Source organism: Cupressus sempervirens, chromosome 7, assembly GCF_028749045.1.
Source record: "Cupressus sempervirens isolate cs-2001-9-10 chromosome 7, ASM2874904v1, whole genome shotgun sequence".
Lineage (NCBI taxonomy): Eukaryota > Viridiplantae > Streptophyta > Pinopsida > Cupressales > Cupressaceae > Cupressus > Cupressus sempervirens.
Genome location: NC_143124.1, coordinates 178,466,942 through 178,481,871, shown reverse-complemented (window position 1 = coordinate 178,481,871; position 14,930 = coordinate 178,466,942).

Genomic DNA, 14,930 nt, shown 5'->3' with positions numbered 1-14,930 from the left:
TCTAAATTTAGATTGCTTGTATGTGTGATAGAAATACCTAATGCCTACTCTGCAATTTTAACATTTTAACACTTACCTAGAAATACCTAATGCCTACTTTGCAATTTTAACATTTTAACACTTACCATACAGGTTGTGCCTTATACCAACATTGATTCATTAGTGCTTGTACCTCATGGTAGCACAAGAGATCTAGCTCATGCTACAATACATTTTTTTTTTGTTTTACTCTATTTGTAATCCCTAATGCCACTCTATAATGCTAACATTTTATCACTTTTCATACAAGTTGTGCCTCATACCAGCATTGATTCATTAGTGCTTGTACCTCCTGCTAGCATAGGAGATCTAGCTCAGGCTGCAGTACATTTTTTTGTTTTTTTACTAACTCTATTTGTAATCCTTAATGCCACTCTTTAATGCTAACATTTTATCACTTATTATATAGGTTGTGCCTCCCATGACCATCAATTCATTGGTAATTATGTCTCCCATCATCACTATACCTCATCATTTTGTGAGAAGTCCCACCCATTGATGGAGGAGCCCATTACCACAATCATTCATCCCAACTGTGGGACAAAGGGATGAGTTAATGAACAACTCAACTATCCACAACTTAGAACCCAATTTCTAGTTGTTTTCATATTACTTATAGATATGATATTTGATAGTGTATTGTAATTTTTTTTTGCAAACACTTGGCAAGCCACAAACTGCATCAAAGAGGCTCAATTTTGATGATTTTGCATAGTCATATATATTTATAGTGATATACATATGTAGTTGTGGTCATAACATGATATTGACATATATTTGACTTGTGTATTAAATATGTTCAAGATTTTTATTGTGCACATTTGATATTTGTATTGCACGCATTTGACATTTGTCATGTATTCAACTTTTGTATTGTATATATTTGATATTTGCATTGTGCACATTCAACATTTCTATTGTACACATTTGGCATTTGTCGGGTATTTGACTTTTCTATTGTACCGATGAGACATAACATGTTTTTGTAACTATATGATTGATATGACATAATATATTGTTCATTTTGATATACATTAAACTTGGATTTCCATCTAACTTGTTCAATGAGTGCATATAAACTTGTATTTCAGCTTACTTTCTTGCAATTAATCAAACACATGAACATTTATTATTTTATATAGAAAGTGTAACATGTTTATCAAATTCATTATAACATGTAATCATATGTCACTTATTATGATGTAATAAGACATGAAAAGTAAAAATATGTCATGATTTTTGTATTTGTATCAAAGATCATAGCCTAATAGTGCATAGAGACCCTCAGGGACACTTCCATTCAATGTGGTTGATACCATCAAAAGGATGTTGTGGCTAAAACAAGGTTGGTCCTAGGCTAAACCCAATGAACTGGAGCTAATGGATTAGATGATTCGATCCTAGGAAAAATAGTTTCAAATATACACATCCTTTCTCATTTTAATTGAGCAACATTGCAACTTTTGGTAATAGGTGAGATACGGATGCCAAATCCAAACAAAGTCAAATCTCTAAAAATTGAGATAGGTTGTTGTAGGCCTAGATGATGCAATCCTATATCACATGACAATTCATCAATATCTTGCATGAGCTTAGAGAAATTCTCGATCAAAGATTGTAGCTCGATGGTGCTTAGAGACCCTTAGGGACACTTACATTTAGTGTGGTTGATATCATCAGAGGGAAGTTGTGGATGAAATGAGGTTGGTCCTAGGCTAAAGTTGACCAACCAAAGCTAACAGAATAGATGATTCGATCTTAGGACCAACGGTTTGAAATATACCCAACCTTGCTCATTTTAACTAAGCAACATTACAACTTTTGGCAATATACGAGATATAGATACCAAATCTAAATAAAATCGAATATCTAAAAATTGAGATAGGTTGTTGTAGGCCTAGATAACACAATCTTGTAGCATTTGACAGTTTTTCAATACCTTGCACGAGCTCAGATAAATGCCCAATCAAAGATCGTAGCCTAATGGTGCTTACAGACCCTTAGGGACGCTTCCGTTCAGTGTGGTCAATACTATTAGAGGGACATAGTGGCTGAAGTGAGGTTGGTCCTAGGCTAAACCCAATCAACCAGAGCTAATGGAGTAGATGATTTGATCCTAGGACTAACAGTTTGAAATATACACAACCTTGCTCATTTTAATTGAGCAACATTGCAACTTTTGGCAATAGGTGAGATACGGATGCCAAATCCAAACAATGTTGAATCTCTAAAAACTAAGATAGGTTGTTGTAGGCCTAAATAACATGATCCTATAGTATTTGATAGTTTGTCAATACCTTGCACAAGCTCAGAGAAATGCCCAATCAAAGATTGCAACCTGATGGTGCTTAGAGACCCTTAGGGATGCTTCTGTTCAGTGTGGTCAATACCATCATAGGGACATTGTGGCTAAAATGAGGTTTGCCTTAGCCTAAACCTAACAAACTTGAGCTAACAAAGTAGTCGTGTATTGCTAGGAAAAGCCAAAATTATTGATTAGGTCCTAAGTTGGTAAAAGTTACTTAATGAGCCAAAAGTTGTTGAATAGGTTAAAAGTTGTTAGGGATGGGAAACTAAGATATTAGGTTACTTAATATGTCCTAGGAATTTTAACTAAATCCATATAATTTTAAGATAATTAAATATTTTTTTAAGGATATCATCAAACCCACAAAAAATGATTATATGGCATATAAATATGCACATGTTACATGTTTTCTCTTTTTTTTATACAAAATTTGACATCTAAATATGCACATGTGACATCTCTTATCATATTTTTATACAAAATATGGCATACAAAGATGCACATGTTACATGTCTTCTCTTTTATATATACAAAATTTGGCATCTACATATGCACATTACTGCGAAGTTGCAATATGTTGCATAACATATGTACAAAATTTTTAGAATTATTCTACCATATGTAGAATGATTCAACTATATAGCCCACAATCAATCAAGGGAACCTTATGGATCAATTCTAACCCTTATTGTACCAATTATTGCCTTGTGATCAAATTCACGTAATTTTCATAACTCCTTGTTAAGAGGCCTACCACGATATGGTATCAATTGAATATTTTTTACTACAATAAGGTTAGAGTAATGAAGAAAATGTTTGTATGTCTCAAAATCCTCAAATAACCATGTGGTGGATTTCTTGATAGGGTCCCTACATTTAATTGTAAAGACAATTCATAATTTCAATACATTATACATGACAAATTGACTTAAATAGATATTCATGGTAGCCTGGGACAAAAATATACTACCTTCTAAGCCATGTGCCTACACAATGGCAAATCCTATTGGGTACTCAATATCCTCACCATTAATGACTACAACTATTAGTTTCTTTTTGGGCTCAATACACTGGCATAGAAAGTAATATGTTCCTTTGTCATTATTCTCATATGCAATAACTACATATACATGACCTATATTATATAAAAGGATAAGTTAATGGAAAAAGTGAAAGTAATATATTTTAACCAAGTATTAAATTGATAACCTAGTACCTGGTTCAACTAGGTCAGATACATGCTCAAAATCTACTAATGTTTCAACTTGGTTGAGTTGTAGTGTTGTAGGAAGTTGATATGAATCAGTTGGATGCAAAGGCATGCAAGCTTTCTAGTATGAATACCTAGTGACATTGCATTTGAACTTCAAAATGAATGCATCTCACTTGATCCTATAAGTGTACAACAATCTTGCAAATTTTCCATGTTAGGTTCATGTATCAACAAAAAATATCTAGAAACCATAGACTTACCTATATTACCTGGTCCCATCATAGAATTGCACCATTGGACAATTGTTTCAACATTTTATATTGCACCACCTTTGTACTTTATTCCTCTCTACTAAGGGGTCTTTTCACACATGCTCTAGCACCATCATGCTCTCCCTTTCCATGTCTTGCATCAATAAAATTCCAAAAATGGTGTACTCCACTTGTCACATGCATCCTATTCAACCAATAGAGCATCCTTGCATTTTTTAATTGTGCGGTGCAATTGTCTGACCATATAATGTGTTGATTGTATCTTTCATCTCTTTCCCTCAAATTTTCATAGAAAATTCTAAAACATCCTTGCAAAAACTCTGATGAATGAGTTTGATCATCACGAATATAGAAGTGATACTCTTAATATTTTTCTATCATCCTATGTGCTATCATGTGCATGAATAAATGTTGTGTACAAAAATTGACACTTGTATAGAGTTGTAATATGTTGGCTACACTTCATTTTGAGGTTTTAGTGTATATTTTTTGGCAAATTCAACAACCAACACAATTGTACCCAAGGGAAAAGTGTCCTTACACAAGTTGAATTTCTCATCTAACCATCTAGCTCTATGTGTATGACCTATGTAGCTATAAACTATTTTCTCTTGAAATAATTTCATAAAATTAACTATACATACATCACTTTTCACTAATTTGCACCTCTTTAATTCTTTTCCATGTTTAACACCATATATAATTTATTTGTACTTTCTAAGAGAAACTAGTGTCTCGCCAATTTCATGTGTGCTATCTAGATGTAGGCATCTATGCAACTTTTGCAAACCATCACATTGAGGGTAAAAACCTTTCAAACACATGGTCTTATAATAAATGCACCCATAATCTCATTTACATAGTACACTTGCAATAAATTCTTTCGATGACTTAGGAGGTAATTGTAGACCACATTCCTAAAATATTTTGTTAGTATGCAAAGTACAACATATATAATGATAAACATCATAATGTATAGAAAACTCAACATGAACCCTACAACAACATATAGTGTGTGTATGATTTATCTTAACATAGAATGCTTTTGTCATCTCAAAAAACCTTTGGATGGTTTTAATTTGAAGAAATCTTTGAAGAAACATTTCATAAAATTGTGTTTGTGTCATATCCAAAAAATGTCTTGCATATGACTCACGGTTTGTTTTTCCAATTCATCTTTTGACAACATCCTTTTGGTTTGGTGAAGCCCTTGTGTTGTCACACCAAAAGTTTTCTATTAATGTTCTTAGTGCATCAACAATAACTTTACCATTACATGGGAGTCTACCTTGGAGTGACCAAAAAGAAGTCTCATTAGATTTCTTAGTTTTCTCTCGCCTCACTAAGGCTTTGACTAATGTTGTTCTACTTATCCTTAATGATTTACATTTTTTTCTCACCATAAGAGGTTTTTTAATTCCCTTTCCCATTATGGTTGATGTGAGGACCCATCAAGTTGTATTAGCATCTTTAGTACGTTCTTTTGAACCAATGGATTTGTATGTGTCAAAGGGATTTTTAACAATGGTTCTTTCACTACTATTTTTAGATGTTCTTAACCCAAAAATTCTCATTGTCTCTCTAAATTTCAGATTTTTAACCATTTCAACAAGAAGTTGGCATCTTCCACTTTGACTTAAATTTTCAAAATAGTTATTCCAAATATTTTGAACAATTCTCCTACTATTTCTTTCTAACATTTTATCATGCATTGGCTTCAAAATATTTTCATCAATGTCAATTAGAAACTTTGGTTTTTAAAGAATTATTCTAGGAGATGTTGATGTATGTGCATGCTCTATATTTTTATTACTTACATCATGTGCATTCATAATTTCAACTTGAGATGTCACATTAGGGGCATTAGGTGATGTAAGTGTATTTGTCATAATCATTTCAATTGGGGTATGTTGAACATTTTTCGTTTGTCAAATTAGATGCATTTTTGACATCAATATCAATAGGTAGATTTTCATCCCTTACATTGGAGGCATTTGATGATGTACCTTCACATAATATCCTCATGTACGCTCCATTATTTTTTCCTTTTATGCCTCTCATTTTAAAATTGTTCATCTCTTGTTCTTTTCCATGATTGTAAATGAAAATTACCCTACAAACAATAACATGAATATAATAAACAATAAGATACTAACATGATTATTTTATTCTCAATCATAAAACACTAACATAAAATAAGATGTTGGAACATGAAAAATATCAAATTTGGCATTTCTAAGCACAAAAAAACTTAAACTTGCGTACCTAGCATACAAATACATGTGAACAATGGTAGAATCAAGTCCAGACCACACTACAACAACATAATAACCATCAACATGATATTTTATTTACAGTTTTCAATCACCCAATTGGGTTATTGAGTTCTAATCACATTTTCCATATGGACAAATAACCCAATCGAGTTATACAAAACCTGATTGAGTTCTAGTTTACTACTACACAAAGGTAGATTGAAGGAAGGAGGGAGTGATGGAGAGAATGTGAGAGAGAGGGTGAGGATAGGATAAAGAGATAGAAGGGGATACAAAGAGGGAGAGTGAATAAGAGAGGTGGAGATTGAATGGGGGGGGGAGGGAGGGAGGGAGCAAGAGAGGTGGAGATTGAATGGGGGGGGCGAGAGAGAGAGAGAGAGAGAGAGAGAGAGAGAGAGAGAGAGAGAGAGAGAGAGAGAGAGAGAGAGAGAGAGAGAGAGAGAGAGAGAGAGAGAGAGAGAGAGAGGATAGGATAAAGAGGATACCTAGGATATGAGAGAGATTATAGGATAGGAGGGATGGAGAGAGATAGATAGAGAGATTATAGGGTAGGAGAGATGGAGAGAGAGAGAGAGAGAGAGAGAGAGAGAGAGAGAGAGAGAGAGAGAGAGAGAGATTATGGGATAGGAGAGAGAGATAAATATTATGAGAGATTACAGGGTATGATAGAAAGAGTGAGAGAGAGGGAGAGAAGGGGATAGGACAAAGAGAGGGAGGGGATAGGAAAAAAGAGAGAATGAGAGAGAGAGAGAGAGAGAGGAGAGAGAGAGAGAGAGAGAGAGAGAGAGAGAGAGAGAGAGAGGATGGGATGGATAGAAGAATTAGAGGATATGATAGAGAGTGAGAGAGAGATTAGGGGATATGATAGAATGAGTGAGAGAGAGGTGGAGAGAATGAGTGAGAGAAAAAGGGATAGGAGAGAGAGAGAGAGATCAGGGGATATGATAGAAATAGTGAGAAAGAGAGAGAGAGATTAGGGGATATGATAGAAATAGAGAGAGAGAGAGAGAGAGAGATTAGGGATATGATATAGAAAGAGTATGAGAGAGGTGGAGAGAATGAGTGAGAGAGAGAAGGGGATAGGAGAAAGAGAGAGAAGGGATGTGTGTGTGTGTGTGTGTGTGTGTGTGTGAGAGAGAGAGAGAGAGAGTAGGGGATAGGAGAAAGAGAGAAAGGGGATATGAGAGAGAGACAAAGAGAGATTAGGGGATATGATACAAAGAGTGAGAGAGAGATGGAGAGAATGACAGAGAGGGAGATAAGGGGATAGAAGAAAAAGAGGGGGGATAGGATAAAGAGATAATGAGAGAGAGGATGGGATGGATAGAATAATTAGAGGATATGATAGAAAGAGTAAGAGAGAGAGGGGAGATATGAATGTGTGTGTGGGTGAGAGGGAGAGAGAGAGAGAGAGAGAGAGAGAGAGAGAGAGAGAGAGAGAGGAGGGAGGGAGGGAGGGAGGGAGGGAGGGGAAGGTGGAGAGAAGGGGATAGGAGAAAGAGGGAGAGGGGATATGTGTCTGTGTGAGAGAGGGGATACGTGTGTGTGAGAGAGAGAGGGGATATGAGAGAGAGAGAGAGAGAGAGATAGAAAGAGATTAGGGGATATGATACAAGGAGTGAGAGATAGATGGAGAGAATGAGAGAGAAAGAGGAAGAGAAAGGGATAGTAAAAAGAGAGAGGGGGATAAGACAAAAAGAGAATGAGAGAGAGGGGGGGGGGATGGGACAAAGAGAGAATGAGAGAGAGAGGATGGGATCAATAGAAGAATTAGAGGATATGATAGAAAGAGATATGTGTGTGTGTGTGTGCGCGAGTGCACGTGAGAGAGAGAGAGAGAGAGAGAGAGAGAGATAGTGATAGGATAAAGAGAAAAAATGAGAGAGAGGGAGTGATGTAGAGAGAGGATGGGATGGAGACAAGGGTTGGAGGATATGATAGACACTTTTTTATTGGAATACATAACCTGATCTCTCTGTCTCTCTCTCAATCTAACCTTGTGAAGTAGTAATACAAAATTAGGTCAAGTTTTGTAGAATCCGATCAGGTTCTAAATGCATTTTTTATTTTCATAACCTGGTCGGGTTATTTGAGTCCCAAAAACTTGATTGGGTTAAGGCTTGGTGATAGCCTAGGAAAATAACCCAAAGGCTTGGGAGATTGTTTTCCGTCCATTTTTTTTCCTTTAGACATTTTTTCATCTTCTAAGATGAATTCTCATCGTTGCCTTCATCAGGTTTTATAATGGTGAAGTGGGTATCTCTAAAATCACCACCATAATCTTACACATCTTCTTAGCTTTCTAACCATATAAATTTTTCTTTTTTTGGACAACATTAACATTGTAAACTTAATTACTTTTACCAATGCCTTGGCATTCCTCATAAACATATGTCTACCATTTTTTAAATAATTTTTTATATACTTAACTAAATTCAAAATAAACTATATATTATTTTTCTACACTTGATTCTATACACTTTTAAAAATAAATCATTATTTATTATATTGATGCAAGTTATGTTCAACACACGAACATGTACCAAAATTTCAGGATGTAGTCAATTCAATGATTCATAATTTAAAAAATGCTCATCATAAAATTACAAAAAAATACACAACTTCTAGATATGACTCTTAACTATCATTCTAAAGAGGGATATGCAAGATACTAAATATAACTTGGTCTTTTGTGCTACACATGAAAACAACAATGTTATGTTTTCTAAAAAATAGGAACTATTTTTTGTGTGTGCAAGGTTTGACCCATCTAATCTTCTCCATTTTGTAAAAACTCTAGTAGTTTAGAAATTAGATTTAGAGTACTACAATTTATATGTTTTACACATCTTCTCATTTTTAGTGGATGACTCTCAAATGTCTCGTCCAAGTTCAGGTTTACCCGATTTTAGAAAAAAGGTGTCCACTTACAACCCCCCCTTTTTGTACACCATCTTGGTGCACTCAACCCTCTTTCTTCTTTTGTTGTATCATTCCTGAGAAATGACTTCATAAATGTGATGAACTTCTCCCTTTGCTAAAATATAGATGCATTTATCCTCGTATCTAATTCTAATACTAAAGATATATTAAAGTTCTTATGAATCTCTATGTATTTGGACATTTCAAGGTCACTCACTATATCAAATGCTTTCTAATTGTCAATTATCTACAAAGTTCTCTTAATTTTGACCATCATTTATCTTCCTTTTCTTGGTGCATAGTATCTTTATCAAGTATGCTCTTCTTGATAGTGTGAATGATGGACTAAGAGAACTCTTTAAACATCCCTTTGTATTGTAGTTATTCCCACTAAAGGACCTTTTCTCATACCATGTTAGTTTTTCAAATAACTACACAAATGTATTTGCACTACTAGTCTGGTATGTATTTTCTAAGGGCAAAAAATCTCTCTTATTTATATCGTGGATGATACATGGAGAGACATGTCCCTTCATGAGACATGTCTACCCATTATTATTTAATTAATAGAACAATTGATTATTTAACTAGAAATTGGTGTGTGTATGTATATGTACATATATATACATGTGTGTGTGTGTGTGTGTGTGTGTGTGTGTGTGTGTGTATACATATACATATACTTGTAAATATATATACATACATCTACGAATACATACACATACACATACACATACACATACATGTACGTAAGCGTGCATGCACACACATATATACATATACACATATGCATATATATCTTCAGTATAGCATCATAACTTTATCCAATTGAAGCTACCAAACATCAACAAGAAAAATGGTGACTAATGCAATGCCCCACTAGGGAACGTGTATGTGTAGGATCATGGTGTGCCAAAAAGTGACAATATGAAAAAGTTTTAGTTTTAAAACTTCTAAAAGAGTTTCAAAATCTATTCTAACCTTTTTTCCACCCAACCTGATACCAAAGAAAAAAAGTAATACCTTACCTAATCGGGTACCCATTGTCATATTGGGTATCTGATAGTATCGGGTACCCAAAACCAGTGTGTAGAAAATAAAATAAAAAACCTAAGAGTGTCATTTTCATTGTTGATTTGGTTGTTTGGGTCCCAATTTCGTTATATGATCTTAAATCGAGTATTAGATCAGTGTCCACTTTCAAACCATTATTTCAATTAGAGGTAAGTTACCTTTTTTTTCTTTTTTTACTATTTTCATTTTTTCTATTTAAAATTAGGTTTTTCTAATAGAAAATAGTGGTTTATTTCATTTTAATTATAAACTATGACTACAATTAGTAAGTTTTAAACTCTTTGTAATTTAATAGGCATGACTAACCCAAATGATGTTGATAACATTAAGCCACAAAACAACGTTCCTCAAAATCCTCCACCAAATGTTACACAACCCCATCAAATCCTCAACCTCCTCCAAACGATCCACTACCCTCTGAAAACCCTCCTTGGATTGAAGATTGGATACAAGATAATCTTACCAAACTGAGGGATTTAAAGCCACATATAACAATATACCTACATTGGCTCCCATGTTATCCATGTTAAACACCATATTGGATAATATTCAGACACTTACTAAACAACAAATGTTTCTCTTCACTAGCATGAGCAAATGCATTCTCTATTTGATGATGGGTTGGACTATGATGTGATTGTGGCCCTAAAATTAACCAAATATGATAAAGTTAACCTTTTTATAAACCCTATAATTGGTTAAAAAAATTGGAACACACAAAATCCAAATTATCAATTAAATGGTGCACAAATGAGGCTAGGCATGCAAAATTTTGGGATTGTTGATGGATGGTTTTTTGACAAACCACCACACAATAATTTAGAGGTCCCATTTTATTTCATTAAAAAATTGTATGTTGAATTTATGTTGGGCCTCAAAGTTAACTACTAGAGCATGAGGCCCAACATGGGCATAAGAAGAGGAGCTCCCTAGGATATACCCTTTACCCGATGGAAGAAAGATGACACTTATGTCCCCCCTACTAATGTTTTTCCCCTCCTCTAGTGCACCATCTTGATATCATTATAGAGGCTAGCTCTCAGACTATTAGATCCATCCATAGATTGAGTAGCATATTGACCCCCCAAACTAGGTCAATTGTAGTTCCTACCCTTGTTCACATCTTTTATGGACATTGTTGTTGTTATTATTAGACTATGATGGACTAGTTTTATGTTGATGGATTAGTGGTATTGTTTTGACACTATCAGACATTATGTTATGGATTTAGAGGTTATGTGATGAGATCATTTAGACTTTACATTTCATGCATACATGATTATCATTATATTGTTTTCAGTTATTGTTGATGATTAGTTGATGGTTATTATCTCATGTGTTTTATTATGGATACTTATCCCATACTTGCATGTGTATGGTGTGTGTGTTTTCTTATTGTATGGCGTTTCTGATGTGGTTAAGGAAGGGAGTTGTAGTCACCTGCTTAGTCGAGATCTACACGATGCACCACTTCCTGCCATTGTCTATTTAGCTTAGCATCATCTATTGTATGTACATGCATGGATTTTTTGCAGGTTGCAGGTACCGGGTATCGACTTCCCTGAATTGCCAGGATCAGCATACCCTATTATACTATCTCAATGATAAGAGAAGGGAGATAAATTCTCAAGTCCAAATCCCAAACCCTTAAGCCAATTGTCCTAGTGAGGTAGGACAAGTATCTAGATATTTTACCCACCGAATGTGTCGGATGACATGATTCGTGATTTTTAACCCTTTTAGACTAATTTTGTGTGATTTGCTCTATGATGGGTTTTCAGATTTTATCTTGGAGGTCTAATGTGAATTTTCTATTAATTAAGTCTTAATAAATAGATTTAATTAATAAATTAATTATTTGAGAAAATTAATATAAAATATCATGTTATTTGATATTTTGATAATAATTAATTAAATGGGAATTAATTGAGGAAAAAGAATTTAATAAAAGAGAATTAGAAATTAAAATTAATAATAATAATAATAAAATAATAATAATAAGTAATAAATAAATAATAATAATAAAAGTTATAAAAATTAAAATGAAATTTATAAATATGTAAATAGAATTTATATAAAAAGTGAATTGGAGTTATAAGCTTGCATGGGAGTTAACACACTTTTCTATTTCTCAAGTGTCAACAACATGGGCGTTAGTGCATCAATTAAGCACATGGTGTCTACAACACTATGGCTCATCTTGAAGGTTGGAAAAGACCCATGCTTAGTTGGTGACACCTTCCAGCTGTTTCTAGAAGCATTCTAGATGTTTCCTGAAAGCTCTTTATATTCAAGCATTTATAGAGGCTTAGACATAGCGGTTGGAGTGCAAATTGGAGCATTGGAGGACTCGAGAACTCTGAAGAAGGGAGGAGCTTGCTCTGCGGGTTTTTCAAGAAGAGTGATTTAGCATCAGAATTCGAGTAGATTCTTGTGATTTTACTTATGCTATTTCCGCATCATGCATTCCCTGTCTTCTTCGTGTCTTCCATATGTCTTCTAAGAAATTTCATAATTTATTGTGCATTCTCAATATGGGTAGATTAATTTATTAGAAAATTTTATATGCATGGATCTAAAAAGAACACGGGGCTAGGGTTGAGATTCATAGTCAAACCCATTAGATTAATTATTGGAAATTTTGGGAGATCAAAGGTTTATGGAGGAATTCTAAAAATTGAAGTTGTATTGATATATTGTCAATTTGCTTATACATATATATATATATATATATATATATATATATATATATATGCTCATGTACTATGATATTTTTAATTCTGCATATATTTGTATATATATACATACATACATACATACATACATACATACATACATACATACATACATACATATATATATATATATACATATATATGTATATATAATATATATTTCTTAAAACCCGGATAACATACCTGTGGGCGAAAACATTTTAAGAAATGTTTTAAACCAAATCACAAATGGAAATCACGTTAGCAATTTTTAAAAAAATATATAAACATTTTATACATTGAGTCAGGGGGGGACGACACCCGCGCCCCCACTGCGATCATAGTATATCATCGTCGCAGGTACTGCGACGGCAGTGGTACGTAGTACCCCTAATGTCGCAGGCCCTGCGACCGTAGGGTCCTGCATACCGGCAAATGTGTTATATGAATATGTGTTTTATTAAGAACATTTGCCATATTCGATTTTTAATTGTTATTAAAAATTTTGGCACTAATCGAATTTGTTAATTCGATTTTGGTAAATGATAAAATAATTTATATATTCATATATGTATTTATAAGTTTATATTTTAATAAAATATATATATATATATATATATATATATATATATATATATATAAGCATGTATATAATATATGAATATGATTATTAATAATTGTATAATTGATAATTAATTTACATCAAAGGCTCATGGTTTAAATTAATTGTTTTATTAAGTATATTAAATTTGATTGTTAGATTGTTGGGGGACGTTTGGATTAAAATTATAATTGAAGAATGGATTTGTATTCATTCAAAACGTATAAATGTTCCTCCAAATTCTTTCTCTAAACTTGGAAATGTAAACCAAGACTTTTGCATTTAAACTCAAGTTTGTCAATAAAGCAAAACCAAAACATGTGTTTACATTGTGTATTCGTTATACTATTATTTTTGGGTTTTGGGTTGACTAGTGTTGACTAGTTATAGGACGTCTACAAGAGGCTTGGGAGTTATGTGATTGTGATGTCATTATGATGTTTTAATTTTGATCTTTATAAACCCAACCATGGTTATGTGATGGAATGCTCTATGTATTGGATGTGATTACTGATTGTTATAGTTGAGATTCTTATGTATGAGACACTTGACTTAACCATTATTTTTGGTCATCGATCAGTTATCCTTGGTTATTTTCTAGTCGCCATGATGGGACTGTAATGTGGATTTATTCTTGATGATGTCATGTTGTGACATTTTTTGACTCAACCATTTTTGGAGTCTTCGATCAGTATGATTGAGATATATTTTGGTTATTGAGAACCATTGGATACTTTGATTATCAGTGATACTTCAGTTGCCAAGAGATAACTGTTGTGCTCATGATTTTCTATGGATGTTTGCTCATGGAGATTTGATGCTTTCATGCATATTTGATGATTTTATTATGGATTATCTTTTGTGATTTGGAGATTTATGATTCCATGAGCATTAGGGTAGGATATCTGCATGTAGTGACGGGAAGTGTCTTGCAATGGGGGTCGAGGCCCTAAGAGGTTGCCAGGGTAACTCATTATAAGTTGGATTAATAAGTGATAACATTCACACCTAATACTAACTGAATGAACCTAAAAAGATAAGAGTTTTTTTCTCGCCCATGCCTTGAGTGCTAGTATAGGCTAGGATGGGAGTAGTGAGATGCATGGTTGTGACCTTGCATTCTGTACTATGCCTCGTCAGTATGAGAGGACACTAGTGGCCGTATGAAATCAGTATGGACCCATGGAGTTTAGCTAACTGCCAGGATAACTTGTATGTGATAATTGCGATGACACTTTTTCGCTTGCATAGTAGGTTCCTACATGTCATTGTGTGCCCCTGGGATTAGATGTCAAATTTTGTGCTTGGAACCTTTGAGTTAGTATACTTTTAGGATTCTTGGACTTATAGAGATTTGTGCTATGTGATTTTGTTAGCCTATTTGGGACTTGAGATTATCTCCTCAGCACGGTGGGAGTGGACCACTTAGGTACCACACAATCGGGTGGTAGTGTATTTTCCACTCTTATCATTTTGAGATTCCTTGAGACATTATGGCTGATGCGTCCTTT